The sequence below is a fragment of the Euphorbia lathyris genome, chromosome 10 (assembly GCF_963576675.1).
Source record: "Euphorbia lathyris chromosome 10, ddEupLath1.1, whole genome shotgun sequence".
NCBI lineage: Eukaryota > Viridiplantae > Streptophyta > Magnoliopsida > Malpighiales > Euphorbiaceae > Euphorbia > Euphorbia lathyris.
In genome coordinates this window covers 74,055,457-74,075,687 of record NC_088919.1, presented here as the reverse complement: position 1 = coordinate 74,075,687, position 20,231 = coordinate 74,055,457, and the positions used below count along the sequence as shown (strand labels likewise).

At 31.7% G+C, this 20,231-nt stretch overlaps 1 non-coding gene across 1 annotated transcript; it reads right to left on the bottom strand.

The window, feature by feature from the left end:
- Positions 1-19,803: 19,803 nt before the first annotated feature.
- On the bottom strand, positions 19,804-19,910 carry LOC136210167 (small nucleolar RNA R71). Its single transcript, XR_010677876.1, has one exon. It is a non-coding gene; the product is annotated as a small nucleolar RNA R71 (small nucleolar RNA).
- Between the last annotated feature and the right edge of the window lie 321 nt (positions 19,911-20,231).

Here is a 20,231-nt window from a genome sequence, read left to right as displayed (position 1 = left end):
TGTGTTGTGGGGAGCTTTGTAATAGCCATTAGCAGTATGACTCGAGTTGGTATAAGAAACACTATAGGGGGGAGTGACCTGTCATACTGGATAGTCACTCGATTGTTGGTAGTCTACCATCTCTAGTAGTTGCCCCCCTGCTACTACGAGATGGGACCCGTGGTGTAACACTATTGCTTATCTATGAATAACATCATCCGCGTATTGTTCATTCTTGAGTGTTCTATATGTTATCCATGTGTGTGCGTGATTGAGATGGTTGCCCTTATGTTGGTATCGTATGTATGCTATTATATTCACTATATGTGGTTCCTATCTAACCCTTGCGTGTGACCTTTGCAGTTAGGGTGATCTAGTTCTCTTGGCTGGCTTACTTCGGAGGAGACGAGTAAGCGCCGTACGGGCCCCGACGATAGGCCCTGTGACACTCAGCACCACTCTCTCAATTTTACAATTGATACAAACTTGTTCTTTCTAGATGAAGAACACTTTAGAGGATTACAAAATCAATCTAGCTTTTACATAGAAATGGAAGTTTGGTGTAAGATCTTTTTCTTGTTTGAATGCGCTTTGTATCTTTTCTCTTTTTCTCTTGTATTTTTCTTGGCAAAATCGGCTTAGGATCCAAGCATGAACTTGTCCTTTTATAGTTGAAATCTGAAGACACAATCATTTGAATCCGGAATTATCCGTTGGATTCAAACGGCTCTTTCTTACGACATTGTTCTGGTCAACTTCTGATTTGCAGGCCAATCCTGTCGTCTGAATTCCACAGGCGTCAGGTTTGTCTTCTTCCCGCAGGTGTGTCTTCTAGTGCCAGTTCGTCTTTTAGCTAACGGACAGTTGACCCATGCATCTCGAAATTGACTCTGTGCGTAATTCCAAGGTTTCTATTATTGGTGCAGACAGTTGTCGGATCTTGTCTTCTAGCAAACGGATCATTCATGCTGTCCTGACGAACACTCAGATTGACTTTATTGACGTTGCTTTTGTTCTTCGTTTCTGAGTTACTCTTACTCAGCTTCCGTAGTCAGCTTCGTCTGCAAGCTTTAGTTTAGAGAAGGACTTGCGTTTCACTCAGCTTCTTTGGTCAGCTTCATCTTTAAATATTTGTTCTGAAGCTTGCTTTTCTTCTGTTGTGCTGAGTTGCACTCCACTCAGCTTATGCTGACTTCGTTTTGTCTTACTTTTTGATTCTGTTTTCATTTATACTTATACTCACCATTGAACAAACATTTTAGTACAATTAAATCAAAGCACTTAAATTTAATTGCCTCTTAATCATGGATTAACTTAAATAATTTTGTCAAATCAAAATCATGTGCAAAGGTGTTTCAACAGTTAGTTGTTACAAGTCTTAGTTCGAAGATCAGTTACATAATTGGGATAACTTGGGGGCTGAGAAGGTATTAAGCCAAAAATTAATGATCAATTTAATGTGTAAAAATAATTGATCAGTAACCTGATCCTTAAAACATGCAAAGTTTAAGGGTTTCATTATGGCCACTGAACTTTACTCATTTTAACATTGTGGCCACTGAACTTCAAGTATTTAACATTGTGGCCATTGAACTTTACACTGTTTAACACTGGTGGCCACTCAACGTCTCAAAACGACTGTTAACGTCTTCAAAATAAGAAAATTCGAAGAGTTAATGATATTCTAAGGAACTTTAGTTCTTAAAAACCTTCGTTTTGAGGTGATTAAGGTGTTGTTTGGCTAGGAAAAAATAAATTTTTAGAGAGAAAAATCTCCAAAAGATGTGATTTTGGAAAATATAGAATGAGATTCCATGATAAATATCGTTTTAAACAACTTTAATTCTTGAATATTTTCATTTTAAGATTGTTAACGGTTATTTTGAGAAATTAGTTAAAATTAAATAGTGCGACAGTTAAAAAGTGTAAAATCTATACCATTAAAACTTGAAATTCTATGGTAAAGTTGGCAAGGGTGTAATTTACCATTTAATTATATTTTTATTACAAGTATTTATATAATATCCTCGAAGAGTATTAAAAAAAGAAGCACATTCTCTCTTTGGTAGGGATGGTAACAGGTACTCTATCCGGAGGTATCCGACGCTACTCGATTCTAATGGAACTATTCGTACCCTGTATAAAAGGGTATGTGACGGGTATGGGATCAAAATCATTATCCGTTAGAATAATGGGATGGGTATTGGAAGACCCCCTAGGGTACCCGATACCCGTTACCCTAGATGTGAGATGTGAGATTTGAACACCAACCTTTTGTTTTTCGACTATTAACGGGGTGTTTGTTAGAAGGGATATAGGAAGTAGGATAGGGATAAAAAAAACACGAGATAAGTTATCATGTATTTGTTTGGGAGATAGAAGAGCGAGACGGATAAGGGATAAGCTTCTTATCCCTCAAATCCTATACCCGGGAGGGGGTATAAGGAGGTGGGATAAGCTCCTGCGATTTTAATAGGATGGAAAAGTCAATCTTATCCCTCAAATTAATGTTATGTAGTTTAAATAAGATTAAAATAGTTTATCTTCATCCCTATCCTACATACCAAACATTGAATAATAATTTTCGACTATCATATTTTTATCCTTATCTCAACCATTTATCTTTATCCCTATCACAACTTTTATCTCTATCCCAATAGAATACTAAACGCCCGTTAATTGATACCACTAAGCTACTTTATTTTTATTAATTAAGGTTTAATTTGTTTAATTTTATGATTTATTAAATTTATACTTTATTAAATTTATAATATTTTTTGTTTTATTTATTGATCTTAATGGATAAGGATACCCCTGGGTACCCGTAAATTAAATAGAACGAATATGGGATACTACAAAACCTATAACCTAACATAATGTAAGAATACGGGTAGTTAAAAAATAAACGGGTAAGGATTTGCGATTGACACTACCCACGGCGGGTAGCCTACCCGTTGCGATCGTGTAGGGATCCTCTAGAGTTAAAAAGCCTCTAGAGTTAGTGGAGTTGTAATCTCAACCATTAATTGCAACATTAATGGATGAGATTTAATTGATAAATTTTAATATTTAACTAGTAATTTATTGATTAATCAAATCTTATCCATTCATTTTGTAATTAATGGTTGAGAGGCATATAACTCCACCAACTCTATAGAATTTCAACTCTAAAGGATCTCTGGCCATTGCGATCCCTACTCTTTCGTTCTCTCTCCAAGCTTTCTGCTCCAAAATTGGCGCGAAAACTTATTTGGAAAGAATTCAAAGATTCAATTTAGCTTTATAAATTGACAATCGGGTGACTTTTGAACTTCACCTCTCTCTCTCTCTCTGATCTACTTTCGCTAATGGATCCCAAACTGCTTCAACCGCACTACCTTAATTCCTTTCTCCGATGCTCAAAACGACGGTTTCGGTGGAAAAAACGGCATCCGAAATGGCGATGATGCGATCATCAGAGAAAGTATTAGTACGTTGCGGTTTCAGAGCACTAGTCCTTTTGCTTCTCAGGTGCCGGCAGGGATTCGGTCGCCTTCTACTACTATTCCGCCGGGTATTAGCCCCACCGCGTTGCTTGACTCGTCGATGATGTTGCCTAATGCTAAGGTGAATGAATTGAATTTTCTTTTTGTTAATTTATATATTTGTTTGTTTCCTTTTTTAGTTCCATTTTTATGCTTGTTTTTGGAATTTCCTTGTGTTTTGAGAATCGGAAAACAATAATTTTATGATTTAGCTTGAAGTTTTGAGTGACTTTTCAGTGCCCGTTTGATTCATCTTTATTCTAATTGAAGAACAAACATCAGTAGCTATATTTTGGATTGAAATCAGCTGAATATTACCTGATTTTGTTTGCTGTTTGCGGTTGTTGCTAGCTATTTAGGGGATGTTCGTTGCGGGTAGATGTAAGTTGATTTTCTTTTTAAAAAGCTATCATCACCGCTGAATTTTCATATGTTTTTTTTACTAGTTGTGTTTTTTGGGGCTGGCTTGGAGTGATCATATATCATATGAAATACATATAGATAAAGTGTTATGACACGATAATAGTGTTAACAACCAACAAGACAGTTACCATTTTCTGGCAAGAATTCAATGTGTTGGACAGCTGGACATGCCAACATTAAAGCAAAAACATCGTTCTTCCTAGCTGAGTGATTGTATTGATATTGAACTGTGGGACATGTCAATATTAGAGAGTAAAGTTGTCCTTTTCCCAGTTGAGTGATTGCATTGATTAATACATGTTGATCATTTGATTTGGTTGTACTTAATTGTGACGTTGACACAACTTGATTTCACAGTTTTATATGATGGTTAATGTTAGCCGACCCCGAATCATTTCGGAACTAAGGTTTTGTTGTTGTTGTTGTTGGTTGTACTTAATTGTATTCGGGCATGTCTGATGACTCAAGTCTAGTATCCACTGATTGGATTCTCATCGGAAGGATGATGTGCGGTGTTTGTTTATATGGTTGTTATATCATAGTCGAAAAGTTGGACCGATCATGAGTAATGTTGTGGTGTTAGAAGCCTTATATTATTCCCCTTTTATGCTCTATATTGTTATTTCCATTCTCTTTGGCCATTGTATATCTGTCTTTTACATACATATGATAAAGTATATAACACTATTATGACACCATAATAGTGTTAAGAAAAGTATAGTTAAGAAACAACAAGATGTGACCATTTTCTGGCAAGAATTCAATGTGTTGGACTGCCGGACATGCCAACATTAGAGCTTAAACATTGTTCATTTTCTAGCTGAGTGATTGCATTGATTAATACATGTCCATCATTTTATCGATTTGGTTGTACTTGATTGTATTCAGACATGTTTGGTGGTGACTCAAGTCTCTACGGATTCTCATCGAAAAGTTGGACAATCATGAGTATAATTACTCCCATTTTTCTAGAAAACAACAAGATGGATGCTGAAATGGTATTATATTTTTATGAGAGAACAAAGTACCTATAGTTTCCCTCGGGACATTTAGCTTTCTATGCGTTACGTTTCGTTTGTGATGTTTCTATATCATTCCGGTACCATCATTAGATTGAATGCTTGGTGTCAAATGGGTCGTCTCTCTAACGTTGTCGTGTTAGAAGCCTTACCTTATTTCGCTTTTATGCTTTGTATAGTTATTTCCATTCCCATTGGCCATTGTATATCTGTTTTTTACATATGATAAAGTGTATAACACTATTATGACACGATAATAGTGTTAAGAAAAGGATAGTTAAGAAACAACAAGACATTACCATTTTCTTGCAAGAATTCAATGTGTTGGACTCCCGGACTGGACATGCCAACATTAGAGCTTAAACATTGTTCTTTTTCTAGCTGAGTAAAGAAAAAAGGGCGGCCCGGTCGATCATTTTATCGATTTGGTTGTACTTGCTTGTATTCGGACATATCTGATCATTTTCTATGTTGAATTCGATTTTTTGGTTCGGTTTTTTTTACACTTTGGTTCGACTTCGGTTTTAATTTTAGGTGCATTTTCAGTATTCAGTTCGGTTTGGCAAAAAAAAAAAAAATGAACTACATATTCTTGATTATTATTATTATTATTATTATTATTATTATTATTATAATATATGTATATATACATATATGTTTGATTTTATAAGTTTATTTTTTATTTTATTGTTGATATAATATGCCAATATTGATATATTTTGAAAATATTTTAATTTTTTTTTTTGTCGAGGTAAATTTAATGAGAAAATATAGTGAATTTTAGTTGTTTTTTGTTTTTTTTAACTAATTCGGTTTAAAACCGAACTGAACTAAATATTTCACTTATGTTACATTTTGGTTTTACATATTATTCGGTTTGGTTTAAACTGCATATCTGATCTCGAACGGATTGAATTTGGGTTTTCTTACATAGGTTTGGTGTCGGTTTAATTTTAGGCACATTTTGATATTCGGTTCTGTTTGATAAAAAAAATGAAAAAAGATAAACCATACTGAATTATACATATTCCACATTATTATTATTATTATTATATGTGTGTTTCATTTTATAAGTTTGATTTTTTTAGGGTAAATTTCAAACAAAAACCATGTGGTTTTACTTTTTTTTTTTTTTTTGCAGAAAAATGACTGGTTTTTTCTTTTCAAATACAAGATTGTGGTTTATTCTGTTACACTATTTACAGATTTAGTGAAGGTGTCGTTTATTTGCTGACGTGGTTGAAGGACAAATATGGGTTTTTAAAAAAATTGACCAATAGATGTTTTATAACTATTTTGGATCTATAATATTGACCAACGGATTTTTATAACTATTTTGTGGTTACAATATTGACTGTAAAATCTCACATGAGCGCAAATCTCACATGGTTGTTCAAGGCCTTTTATAATCAATTTTTTAAAAACCCATATTTGCCCTTTAGCCACGTCAGCAAATAAACGGTATATTCACCAAATCCGTAAATAGTGTAATGGAATAAACAATAGTCCTATATTTGAAAAGAAAAAAACCAGTCATTTTTCTGCAAAAAAAAGTGAAACCACATGGTTTTTTTAAAATTTACCCCAATTTTTTTAAGGGATAGTTACACAAATATTCATTTTTTAATAAATAAATACAAGTTTCTACAACTTGTAAAATTAATTTTTATTTTGTCAGATCTCTACAAAATATATATTTCCTGTATTTTAATCCTAACTGTTTTTATGATAAAAGCAAAATAAAAAACTGCTTATTTGATAATAGATGAATTTCATGTGTTTTATTGATAAAAACCCAAAAACAGTTTATATAACTATAAAATAATATTCAAACTTGAATTATAATGTAATTTTCTCTTTTTTTAAAACCTCATATTTGCCCTTCAGCTACGTTAGCAAATAAACGACATCTTAACCAAATCCGTAAATAGTGTAATGGAATAAACCACAGTCCTGTATTTGAAAAGAAAAAAACCACAGTTCATTTTTCTGAAAGAAAAAAAGTGAAACCATAGATTTTTTTTTTTTTGAAATGTACCTTTTTTTTTATTGTTGATATAACATGCCAATATAGATCTATTTTAAAGTATTTTAATTTTTTTTAGATAAATTAATGAAAAATTATAGTGATTTTTAGCTGTTTTTTTTTTAATCTAACTCGATTTAAAGCTAGCTAGAATTCTAATTAATTTATGGTTAAATTAGACCTGTTCCTAGATCCGATTAAATTGGATTAAGATCGGGTGTAATTGGATTTTACATTAAATTACTTTGTTTAAATTCAAATCAGTTTGTATTATATTTACATCAAGTTCGAATGGAACTGAACTAAGATAAGAAAATTGATCGTCAAGTTCAGTCCAACACGCCCAATTAATATATATTTATATAGTTATGTTTACATGCACCTTAATAACCAAATGAATTTGATCATTCACCATTAGATCTATGCTTACTAAATCTAAGTTTTAAGATGTTTTGAATCTCCACCATAAGATTCTAATAAGCCTAGATTTAACAACGAATAACCAAATACTCTATGATCATTAAGGTTCATGTGATCAAAACCGTATATTTATATTTAAAAAATCAGTCACTGTAATCTAAATTACAATGCATGTAAAAAAATGGATTCAACAAAGAATGACGGCATAATTTACCTGTTTAGCCATAGATGGTAAAAGTACACACGACTCGATATGTAATTTTAGTGTATGAGCTTAGATTGATAGGTAATGTTTCATTTTTTAGTTGATAAAAAATTGACACGCAAAATTTTCTGGCTAGGTTATGGTTGACATGCTAATCCGAAAATAATACAGAATGACACGGATATTTGAAATTATTGCTATATTCTCTTATATTTTTACATCTCACCTTTATGAATAAATGTAATAAAAATTACAATTATTACTTGTAAACATTGACTCGAACCTCCTATATTATTATAAACACATTATATGAACCCTAACATGGTATTAACGGATTTTTAGAAGGTTTAATGTTAACATATTAATTCAAAAATAATATAAATTATTTAAAAATATTATCATATTTTCTTATATTTCGTATACTTTTATTAAAAAATCGTGTTCATTTTAGGCAAAAAGCATCCTGAGGCTTCTGATCTTTCATTGTTTAGTGTATTAAGTCATCGATCTTTCACTGAGACACTTTGAGCCCCTGATCTTTCATTGTTTGGTGTATTAAGCCCCTGATCTTTCATTTAGACACATTAAGCCCTTGATCTTTCATATATGGGTGTATTAGACCCTTCCATGTATTAGTGCACCAAACAATGAAAGATCAGGGGTCTTAGGATGCTTTTTGCCTTCATTTTAGGGTTTATTAATCTCTTGCTATAAACATGTCGGACATGTTAGCAAATAGCAGAAATGAGACTTACATACTGTAACAGTTTAAACAGAATAAGAAATTGTTATCTAGACACTATCTAAACATGGTGAGAGACATAAATCTGATTTGAATACAGAGAACTAAATGAATATATTATATGCACAACAGAAAGAGAAATACAAAAAATGAAGAAACCAGAACATATGCAAATATACTTTTTTTTTTTTTTTTTTTTTTTTTTTTTTTTTTATGTCACCCGACTTGAGGAAATTGGGATAACGTATAAAAAATCTCTGTCTAGACGGCTTTAGAACAATACGTGAAGAGTAACAACATTCCATTTTCAAACCAGAGAGCCTAGTGGCGAATGCAGGATTACTCAGTTGGGGAGGTCGATTTTACACGTGCGTTCGGGAAATTTTTTTTATATATGTGTGTTATAATTTGAATGGTCAAGAACCAATTTTAAGTATTAATGTACAATTTCTCAAAATTAAGCTAAATTTTGTTTATAGTCCTAACATGTAAAAAAAATTGGATTTAGGGAGGGCTGAACATGTAAAAAAAAATTAAAACTTTTGATTTCAGATGACCTACCATGCAAAAAAAAATAATAATTTGGATTTAAGGAGGTCTAAGAGGCCAAAAAAATTAGAAATTTGGATTTAGAAATGTCTAACAGGCCAAACAAATTTAGAAATTTGGATTTATGGAGGCCTAACAGGCCAAAAAAAACTAGAAATTTGGATTAAGAAAGGCCTAACAGGCCAAAAAAGTTAGAAATTTGGATTTATAGAGGCCTAATAAGCAAAAAAAAAAAATGGATTTAGGGAGTACCTAATAGGTCTAAAATATTGAAATTTTGAATTTTGGGCAAGCCTAACACGTAATGAGATATAATTAATTTTTTTTATTAGTTCAATACTAGTTTCTAAAAAAATTATAATATTTTTACATTTTTTTATTTTTAGTTTTAATATTTTAAAATTTAATTTAGAAATTAAGTTGTTTGAGTCTCAAAAATAAGAAATTAATTTTTTTAATGGAAAAGACATAATAAAAATGAGTTCAAAAGTATTATGAAAATAAATAAATAATGGTAACATAGTTTTATAATTATTGAAAAATAAAATTTAAATAAATAAACACTTTATAAAATAAATTGACGTTAGAGGGAATTGAACCTAGGACCTTTAAAAAAAACAAGTATTTTAACCATTTCATCTACCTTTAAACAAAGAAATGTTACTACATAGAGTTTATATAGACTAATATTAGGGGGGCCAAAACTACTCGTCGCCATGGTGGTTCCGGCGGCCGGAGGGGCCCGGGCCCCGGTATTCGCCCCTAAGAGAGCCTCTAACAAGTGCATGTGTCTTAACTAGACCCTTCAATGTTTAAGGAGATGTCTGCTTAATGGAATATTACGAATGGAATAGAAAATCGTTATTCCACCATTTGGTTCATTATTTTTCTACGGGATAGCTATTCCATAAAGTTTGTATTCCACAATTGGTGGAATAGAGATTCCTAAATTAAATCTAGAAGTAACTATTCCACCAGCCTACCAGTCATATTTTCTTAGATTTCAAAATTAACCATCTCATATCTATTGATAATTGGTTTCATATTTCATGCAAACCACGGTAAAAATGTGATAAAAGGAAAAAATAGGAAAACTTGAAAAACAGTAAAAACAAGAAAATGTGAAAATTTATAAAACGTTAGAAATGCAAAAAAAATAAAAAGTGAAAACGGTTAAAACACGGAGACGATAAAAATGTGATACTTGAAAAACGTAAAAACTTAAAAAAAAGATAACGTAAAATACGTGAATAGCTATGGTAAAAATTATGTTAACTGACTTTTTTTTTTCATTTTCATGTTTTAACTGTTTTTCGTGTTTTTCAAGTTTATACCGTTTTCATGTTTTTTTTTTTGCATTTTTATGTATTATTATTTTTCACGTTTTTCCTTAAATAATACATATTAAATATTTAAATAAATTATGGTAATAATTAAAATTTAAAAATAGATAGAAAATTACACTTGAGAGGTGAAGTTATTTTTTAAACAACAACATTAGTTACATATAATGCATCAGAATCGGACCGAAAATCAAATTAGACATATAGTTGGGTCAGAGATCATTTGATCGGACCGGATAACGTAATAAATAATATATATAATTTAAAATTATATATATATATATATATATAGGAGAGGGCTCTTGTGAGAACCCTTTCCTAGGTGAGAACTCACCTTAGGTGAGAACCACCCAAAACTACGTAGTTTTGGGGGTTTTTCATTAACCAAAACGCTGTGTTTTGGTAATTAATTGCGCGCGTCTCTGAAGTTGAAGAGTTGAGTCTCTTCGTTCCTCGACTTCGTTCCTCGACTTATTGCTCTTCTTCTTCCTCATTTCTATCTTCTGTCATTTCTCTTCTAATCTAGCGTCGATCAACTTTGGTTTTTATAGAAGATTTGCGCTCTGTATTTCATCGATTCTACCGTGTATTTGTTCCTCTTAAATCTGGTTAGTTGCTTATCTTTTTCGTTTTTTCTGTTCATTGTTTTTGTTTGCATTTTTTCGTTTTTTGGTTTTTTTCTTTGAATTTGTTCTTCTGAATGAGGTTTTGTTGCTTTATGTGTTTCGTTTATTTTGTTGTTTTATATTCTTTGTTGATTTTGAGTTCGATTTTGTACAGTTTTTTGATTTTCTAGGTTTTCGTTTGTTTGATGTTTATAAAGAAGTTTCTGTATGTTTTTCTTTGATTTTTGTATTCAAATGTATTCAGTTTGAGAATGTTTTTATGTTGTTCTGTTATTGTTTTATATTTTGTATTTGTTGTTCTAAAATTATGAACGTATGTTCTGTTAATGAGATATTGTTTTGTTTTATGTTTGTTCTCTATTTTTAAGTTTTGAGACCTAATTTTTGTAGCTTTTTGTCTTTTAAGTTTTTCATTTGTGTTAACTTTGATATTTTGTTGTGGTTTTATTTTCCAATTTAATGAGTTTCAAAATTGTTCTATGTTTGTTCTATATTTGCATGTGTTTTGTTCTAGAATATTGAACAATTGTTCTGTTAAAACAATATTGGTTTGTTTGGTGTTTTCGCTTGTTTGAACTTTCAAAGTTTGTTGCGGTATGATTTTGTATGTTTTTTGTATTCAAATGTAGTTAGTTTTAGAACGTTTTTGAGTTTGTTCTATTTTTGTTTTATGTTTTTGCATTTTTTGTTCTAAAATATTGATCATATGTTCTGTTGTTGAGTTATTGCTTTGTTAAATTACTTTATGTTTGATTGATGAGTTATTCCATTTGTTTTATGTTTCGTTGTATATTTGTTTTATATTTGCATTTGTTTGTTCTAAAATATTGAGTATATGTTCTGTTTTTTTAGAAAATGGGCGGCAATGGAGAAGAGATTTTTCCAAAGAATGTTGTTGATCAGAATTTGCTGGATGATATTATGGAAAAATATTGTTCTGATGAAGATAAGAAAAATAAGAAGAAAGGTGAAACTGTTGTTCCTGTTGACGTTAGAACTGAAAAAACACATTCTTATAGAAGATTTAAAAGGACTTCTAAAAGACCTTCAATTTCGAAAAGACCTTCAATGCCAGCCATTCCTACTGACAATGATTTGTTGTCTAGTTACGTCGTTCCGTCTAATAGTTTGTTGAGGCGGCAAACCAGGAGTCAATCTATGAAAGGTGAGTTGATTCGGCAAACTAGTAGTCAATCTAGGAAAGGTACATTTAGGCGGCAAACAAGGAGTCTATCTAGTAAAGGTTTTGATTCTTCTCAAGTTTCTGAAGCTTCGGTTGATGCGTTAAAGGAAGATGTTGATGCTTCAAAGGAAGATGTTGATGCTAAGAAGGTAAAGAAAGTGAAGTTTGCCAGAAACTTGTCTGTTGCTTCTAGTTTTTTAAAGAAGAGGAAGAAGGTTGTTAGTGTAGGTGATGATGAAAATGTTTTTAAACGGAATAAGGTTGCTCTTGGTCAAAGAATACCTCCTAAACAGTTTATGGGTATTCTTCATGATATTCCGGAGACTCATAAGGATGCAATTAAGCGGATTGGATTTGGTGGGTTTTTGCATCTAAGTTTAGATGTTCATAATGCTACTTTTTGTGAAAAACTTGTGAATAGTTTTAATGTTGATAGGTGTAGCCTTATGCTGGATAATAGTGAAGAATTGAAGTTTGTTAAGGATGATTTTAAGGATGTTTATGGCTTGCCTTGTGGAGGTGTAGAGATTGAGGAGCCACAAGATGTTGGGGAAGATGAGTCTTCAGATTTTTTTGCTCAATGGAGGTCATATTTTGGACTTGAGATTGGAAGTCCAATTAATAGTACTGTGATTGCTAAGCTGAATGATCTGAAGACGAAATCATTGTGTGATGAGTTTTTGTTGCATTTTGTATTCTGTGCTGTGAATTGTTGTATTCGTTCTACCAAGAACCAGGCTATGAACTATAAGTTTCTTTATAGTTGTAGGAATGTTAAGGAAATTGCAAATTTGGATTGGTGTTCTTTTGCATATAAGCATTTGTTGGATTCTGTCAGTGAATGGAAAAGGAGTCCTATTTTTTTTACAGGTCCCCTTCCTTTCTTGTTGGTAAGTGTAATTTTCTTTTTTTGATTATGTGTTTGATAATATTTGTTTGTTGTTTATTTTTTAATTTGTGTATAACTTGTTCATTTTTGTTATTTTTTTGTAGATAAGTTATTTTGATAGGCTTCAACGAGCTAATGTTGTTAATCCAAGAGATTTTCCACTGATATCTGTTTGGAATAAAGAACGAATACAAAAGAGGATGGTTTTGGAAAATATGAGGGGATTTGGAAGTGGGATTGTGTTAGACAGAATATTGGTGGGAGAAAATTTGGTAAGAGAAAATATGGATATGGATGAAGGAAATGTGCCAAGAGAAGATAATCAAGATGCTGAAGGAGCCAATAGGAAGGAATGTGGAGAAGCTTCTTCAAGTGGACCTGCTCAAATTTTTGTACGTTATTACATCTTTATCTTTGTTTTTAAATTTTAGAACATGCTTATTAGATTTTAGAACATGCTTATTAAAATTTAGAACATGCTTAATATTATTTATAACATGCCCTGTTTTTTATTATGGATTTGTATATGTAGGAATTTCTTGCTAAGTTCCAATCATTAGCTAAAGAATTGGGTTCTAAAGTTAATGAAATGTACTGTATGTTGAAAGAAGCTAATATTGTTTTTGGTGAAGATGGTACAAGTGTTGAGATGTCTAATCTGATCAACAACTTGTGAAGTAAATATACTCGAGGCAATGAAGATCCGGTTTCTCAAAGTGAAGGAGGGAAAGAAGAAGTAGTTAATGAGAACAAAGCGGAAAGTAAAAAAGATTCAGGAATGACTGGAGATGTTGATTGTGATTTGTCTAGTCAAGATAGTCATCCTTATTTTAATTCTGAATTTTTTGATGAGATAGATGTGTTGGTTGAAAGAATTAAAAGAGAGAAGAAAGATCAGAGAGAGAGTAAAACTCCAATGAAGAAATCTGAAGAAAAATATTCTTGTCCGAATTTTAATTTGTTGAGTCAAGAGTTGCCTGATTTTGTTGGAACTGAAGGTGGATCTACACAAGCAAAAAATTTTGTTGAGAAATCGGATGGTGCAGATATGAAGAATAATTCTGATCCTGAAGTAATGTATGTGAAAATAATAATTTTATATTTTGTTTATGTTTTTTAATGTTTGTTATATTTTAGAACATATGCTTTATTGTTTAGAACATATGCTTTATTGTTCAGAACATACGTTTTATGCTTCTTATTATGTTATTCCTATTTGATTTTTTAAGTTTGTTTGTTTTGTCAACAGGTTTGTTGTTGATGATGAAGTTGATAACGTGGTGATAGAAGATGCGGTGGATGTAGATTTGCAAGCTTTGCCTAGAAATATTCCAGATAAATTACGGATGTTGTGCAAATGGGCAAATGCGGAGTTGGTGAAAGGGAATTTTGTTAGCTATGTTGTTGGTGAAGAGTTGTTTGGACATTCTGCTAAAGCATTATTGTTGAGGCAGGATATATATTCTATGGTTCATATGGAAGAGATAACTTGCAATGTTATAATTTTCTATATGAGATATTTTGTTTTTGAAATGTTATAGTTTTATTTATATTAGTTGTAGTTGATTCTTACTATGTTCTTTTTTGTTTTTATGTAGCTACTTGTTTAATTTGTTGAAGAAAAGAGGAATGGAGAATTTGTTTTATTTTGTTGATCCTTATTACACTTATTCCATTGGAAGTTCTAAAACAGTAAGCCAGCGCTCAGATGAGTTGATGAATCGATTGAAGATGTCCACGATGGATAAGTCTATCTTTTTGTGTCCATATAATATAGGGTATGATTGTTTTAGTTATTTTATTTAATATTTTTTTAAGTAATTTTCTTTATTTTGAAATAATAATAGTATTATTTTCAATGGACATTGGACGTTGTCAATTATCGATTTGAAGAATTTTAGAGCTTATTGGTTGGATCCCTTGAGAATGCGTTTGCCAAAGGGAGATGTATGGATTGATGTTGTGAATGAGTATGTTTTTTTGTTTGTATTTTGTTTTATAGTTTATTTGATATATAACTATGTTTGAAAATTAAGATGATGTAACTGATTTTAATGATTTTTATTTTAACAGCGCTGTTAAATTATACTCTGAGAATGATGAAGTTAAAGTCAAATGGACTGCACTTTTGGTAATTCTTAACTTGTATATTTGTTTTGTACATGTGTGAAATTTTTTAGAACGTAAAGGTTAGGTTGATGTACATTATTTTAATTTTGTGCTTGTTGTGTTGTAGGGTGTGCCAGAGCAAAAAGATCACAAAACATGTGGTTTTTTTGTAATGCGGTTCATGAGAGATATTGTGATGGACAAGGATTTGAAGTTTGCTGAAAAGGTATAGTGCATTTATAATAAAGGTTTTGTTGCATTATTTTGAAATTATAGTTTGTTTTATGGTTTTAATTTTTTTATATTTTATAGTGGAAAAGTAGGTGTGGTATGAAATATAGTCAATTTGATTTGGATGAAGTTCGGGAAGAGTTTGTTGAAGAAGTGTTGAGAGTAGGAGTTGCTGGGCTTGATGAAAGTTTTGCTGATGATGTTTCTGATAGTAATGCAATGTAAGTGATTTAAGAATTTTTCTAATTTAGATCATGTGTATGTGTGTTTGGAACATATGGTTTATATTTTAGAACATGAGAATAAAATTTAAGATTATGTGGTTTCTGTTTTTGAACCTGGTTAATTTTGTCCCATTTTGTTATTTTCTTTCTGTTGTTAATAGGAGAGTATGCAAAGATGTAGTTGAGGAAGTGCAAAAAGTTGGTGTTGGAAATCGTTCAAAAAGGATTTCAAAGTTGTCTGGATATTTACAGTCTCCATTTTTGCTTGAGTCTCAGCATTTACTAAATAATATGCTTAGTTCGCGGAGAATGTTGGTTGAATAAGTTTTTTGTAATGAAGACCCACAGTAAAATCTTAATTGAATGTTGTTTGTGTTAATTTGAATTTTCTTTAAGATATACTGATTGTTTTTATTTTATTCTGTTTGTTTTTTTTGAAGTGAGTTGTTGTATAGTGATTGTTTGTCCACAATCAATAGAGAGAAGATTATGAGCTTGTCAGGAAGCAATCATTTGGTTAGTAATGTGGTTGATGCGTGGTCTCGAATATTGAATTCTGAAGAGAAGAGCAAGGGTCCAACTTTTGTGCATAGATTCTTCTTCTCTACTGTACCATTTGTATGTGTTTTTACATTTTGATATTTTTTTGTGGAAAAAAAATTGGATTATATTAATATGAATGTTGTATTTTTGTATAGGTGATACTGTGTACTGATAAGGGAGTTCCTAGAAGTATTAAGTACAGCGACAGACACAATGCTTTTTTTGAGAGGATTAGTTATGAACTTCGTGAGGCTAAAGTAGATAGTTTACAGAATTATCACTTGGTAATTATATTAAAAGTAAATTGTGTTTTATTTTAATTGTTGTTTGTAATTATTATGATTGCTAATGGTTTATTTTTGTAAGTGTTCTTTCCGGTTGTTTATGCTGCACATTTCTATCTTTTCGTTATCAACCATTTTACTGGAAAGATAGACGTTATTGATAACAAGGCTCTTGATAAAGGTGTAACAGTTTATAGTAAATATAAGGGTTTTGCAAAGGCTTTGGTAAAATTACTCAACTGTTTTTTAGTTTTGTTATTGTGTTCTATATATTTACTGTCACGTTCAGAAAATCTAAGTGTATGTTCTGAGTAGTTGATGATATGTTTTAATATTGATAAGATGTTGTTCTATGTTTTTCAGGTGAAAGCATATTATCTTTATATGAAAAGAGAAAGCCCTAATTGCTTGAATGATATCAGTGCTTATGCTTCAAGACATTTGAAGTTGAAGTGGAAAGACTCAACCAACAATGATGATTGTGGTGTTTTCCTTTTGAAACATATGGAATCCTATTTTGGACAAGATGAGGCTAAATGGGATATTGGAGTTCGAAAGAACAATGTGAGTTTTTTTTTAAATCTTTTTTATTATAGGCTGTTGTTATTATTTTGATAATGTTAGTAATAATGAATGGGATATTGCAGGTTGATCAGTTGAAGAATTTTAGAATTGAGTACTGTTGGAAGATTTTGTCAAATTCTGGAAACAAAGAAGTTGCTGGTGTAAATGAGAAGACATTAAAATGGAAGAATGAGCATTTAAAATAATTGTATATTCTGTAATTGCTGTAATTATATATGCTAGAACGTAAGACATATTATTTTGGAACATGAAACATATTTTTTGGAACATACACGATTTTGATATCAGTAATGAAGTGTTTGAAACACATATTTTGAATTAGATTGGATGAAATAATGGTTTCTTTTTTTGGATGTCATATCTTAGTGTTGAGAAGGAAGGATATAATGAGAACCAAATGACAGCAGTATGTTCAGCTTCTTACATAGTAAAAAATTTATTGTATGTTCTAAAAAAAACATGTTATATCCACTTTGTCATCAAAATAGTGTACCATATAAGAAAATATTTATGTTTCAGCTTCTTACATAGAAAAAAAATTATTGTATGTTCTAAAAAAATATCGTATGTTCTAAAACATGTATCATATGTTCTAAACCTTATATCATATGTTCTAAACCTTATATCATATGTTCTAAACAATATATGAGATCAGTTGTTAAGCCCAAAATATACCTAAAATATCATATATAAATACGTTAAATTTACATTGAAATCGTGCTAATTATATTCATTTGGAATACTTTTACGTCTTTATTTACTTCTTTGATGCAAGGTACTTAATTATTTGGTTAAATCCAAATAGGAGGTAAAACGGAGCTAAAACGGAGCTAAAATGGAGGAAAAACCTAAAAAACGTACCAAGAATGCATATCAGTCAGAAGAACGCTCAAGGAGGACGAGAAGCAGTCGAGAGACAGGGAGACAAGTCCCTGTCGCGACTGAGATTTTCATAATCTCAGTCGCGACTTACGAAAGGCATCACGGAAGAAGAACGAAATCTTCAACTCGCCTATGTACCCCCTGTCGTGACTGAGATTTTCAGAATCTCAGTCGCGACAGCGAAGCATTCTGCACATATTTCACATGTTTTCATCCGAGAAACGCGTCTGTTCGTTTGGATAAAAGCGACTCTTCACCAGCGGACACGACCCATCATTTACAACCCTTCAACAACTATAAATAAGTGATCCATTTCAGAAATTAGAGAGGTTGGTTAAGTTAGAAAAGTTAGAGAAGAGAGTTATTATGTTGAGTTTCTGAATCAGAAAAGAGTCAGAAAGTTAGATTTTATTTCTGTAAACAAACTTGATGTACACAAGTTGTTATTAGATTAGTTATAAACACAGTATTAGTTTAGTTTCAAAGGTTGATCAGAGACAAGTTTTCATTCTGATAGTGGACTGACCAGTCTCTATTCCGAAGATTCAGCGAGAAGAATTGACGGCTGAAGCGTATGGGGTTTGACAAACCTACGGAGTTTGAGGGAAAGATTGACAACCCGGATCTCAAAGTTTTCGTTGCAATGCTCTCCAAGTTTCTACTTCTCTATTAACTTGTGAAGATTCACATTTCATTAATGATATACTTATTTATTTAATACATTCTTTCTGTTGTTATTTTGATATTGTTCTGACAAAATGATTTTCAAAATGATAAATTGGTGTTTTTATTAAAACGTTCTATTCCATCTTATTCATATAAGAACTTTGTTGAACACTTGATAGATTTAGTTTTTATGGATGATATGATCGCTGATCGCGGCTTATCAGATATAAAATACTAGTTTGATTAAGGTAGCAATCTGCTCCGATCCAGAGAGATTTCTACGGTTCAAAGCCATTTAATTGAGTAAATCCCTATATTATTACATGTCCATAGTCTTTCCAAAGTTAAAGTTGTTTTGTTTGCTTAATGAAAATAAGTTTTATACCTTCTATTTATTCCAATTACGGAAGTATCTGTCTTGTAATCAAAATCTCAAGACGGAACTGTTCTCTAAACTCGATATAATATTCTTATCTAATCCTAATTTACCCAAACCAAGTCAATCAATTAAACGAATTTCTTTTTAAACCTAAACACGTAATTAAAACTGAATTAAATAAAGTTTTAGTTAAAAAGCGTTCCCTGTGGGTTCGATATCTTTTATTACTACAAGCGTATACCGTGCACTTGCGAAAATCGCTCAACAAGTTTTTGGCGCCGTTGCCGGGGAACGCCAAAATTTTTGACAAAATTTTAGATTTTTCATGTTTTATTTCGAATCTAGGTTTAAACATACTTATTTTAACTTGTATAATTTAATAATTTTCATTTACTAATTTATTTTTTTTTTCAAATTCCGTTTTGTAGGTAGTTTCGGTTCGTGCAAGATTTCAGGTTCATGCGCAGTTCTCGAAGTTCAGGCATTGTACCAGACCCTATAGACCCAGAAATTGAGAAAACCATTAGGAAGAACAAGAAAAACAAGAAAAACAAAAATAAGACTCCAGTAAAAACATTTACCGAGCCAGAAAAAATGGCAGACCCACCAACACTTATGGATTACGCTAAGCCAGGTGTGGCCGGTGTGACCAATAGTATCGTTAGACCCAGAATCACCGCAAACCAATTTGAAATTAAGCCAGCTTTGCTTAATATGTTGCAAAATAATGTAACATTTTACGGGTTACCTAACGAAAATCCTAACACCCATTTAATAAATTTTCTTGAAATTTGTGACACTTTTAAAATCCCAGATGTGACTGCAGAAGCAATCAAACTTCGCCTTTTTCCTTTCACTTTGAAGGATAGAGCCAAAGAATGGTTAACTTCTATGCCAGCCGCAACTTTTGCCACTTGGGAACAATTAGCCCAAGCATTTTTATCAAAATATTTTCCTTTAGCAAAAACCGCAAGAGTCATAAAGGAGTTAACATCTTTTTCTCAAAATGATAATGAGACTCTTTATGAAACTTGGAAACATTTTAAAGAACTTCAACGTTTATGCCCACACCACCAATTACCCACTGAACTTTTAATGCAAACATTTTACAATGGACTAAATCCTAAAACTAGGGGTTCATTGGATGCTATGTCGGGAGGGCTATTTATGAAGAAAACATCAGCCCAAGCGAGAGAACTTTTGGAGAAAATGGCAATCAACAGCAGTATGTGGCCCGCGGAATGTGGACATATACCGGTAGCAAAACCATCATCCTCAACCACACCATCAGTTAAAGGTATAGTTGAACTTGATCCAGTCGCGATGCTACAAGCCCAATTTTCTGCTTTATCGCACAAAATTGACAAGTTTATGGCACCACGCGATACCAATGGTAATCC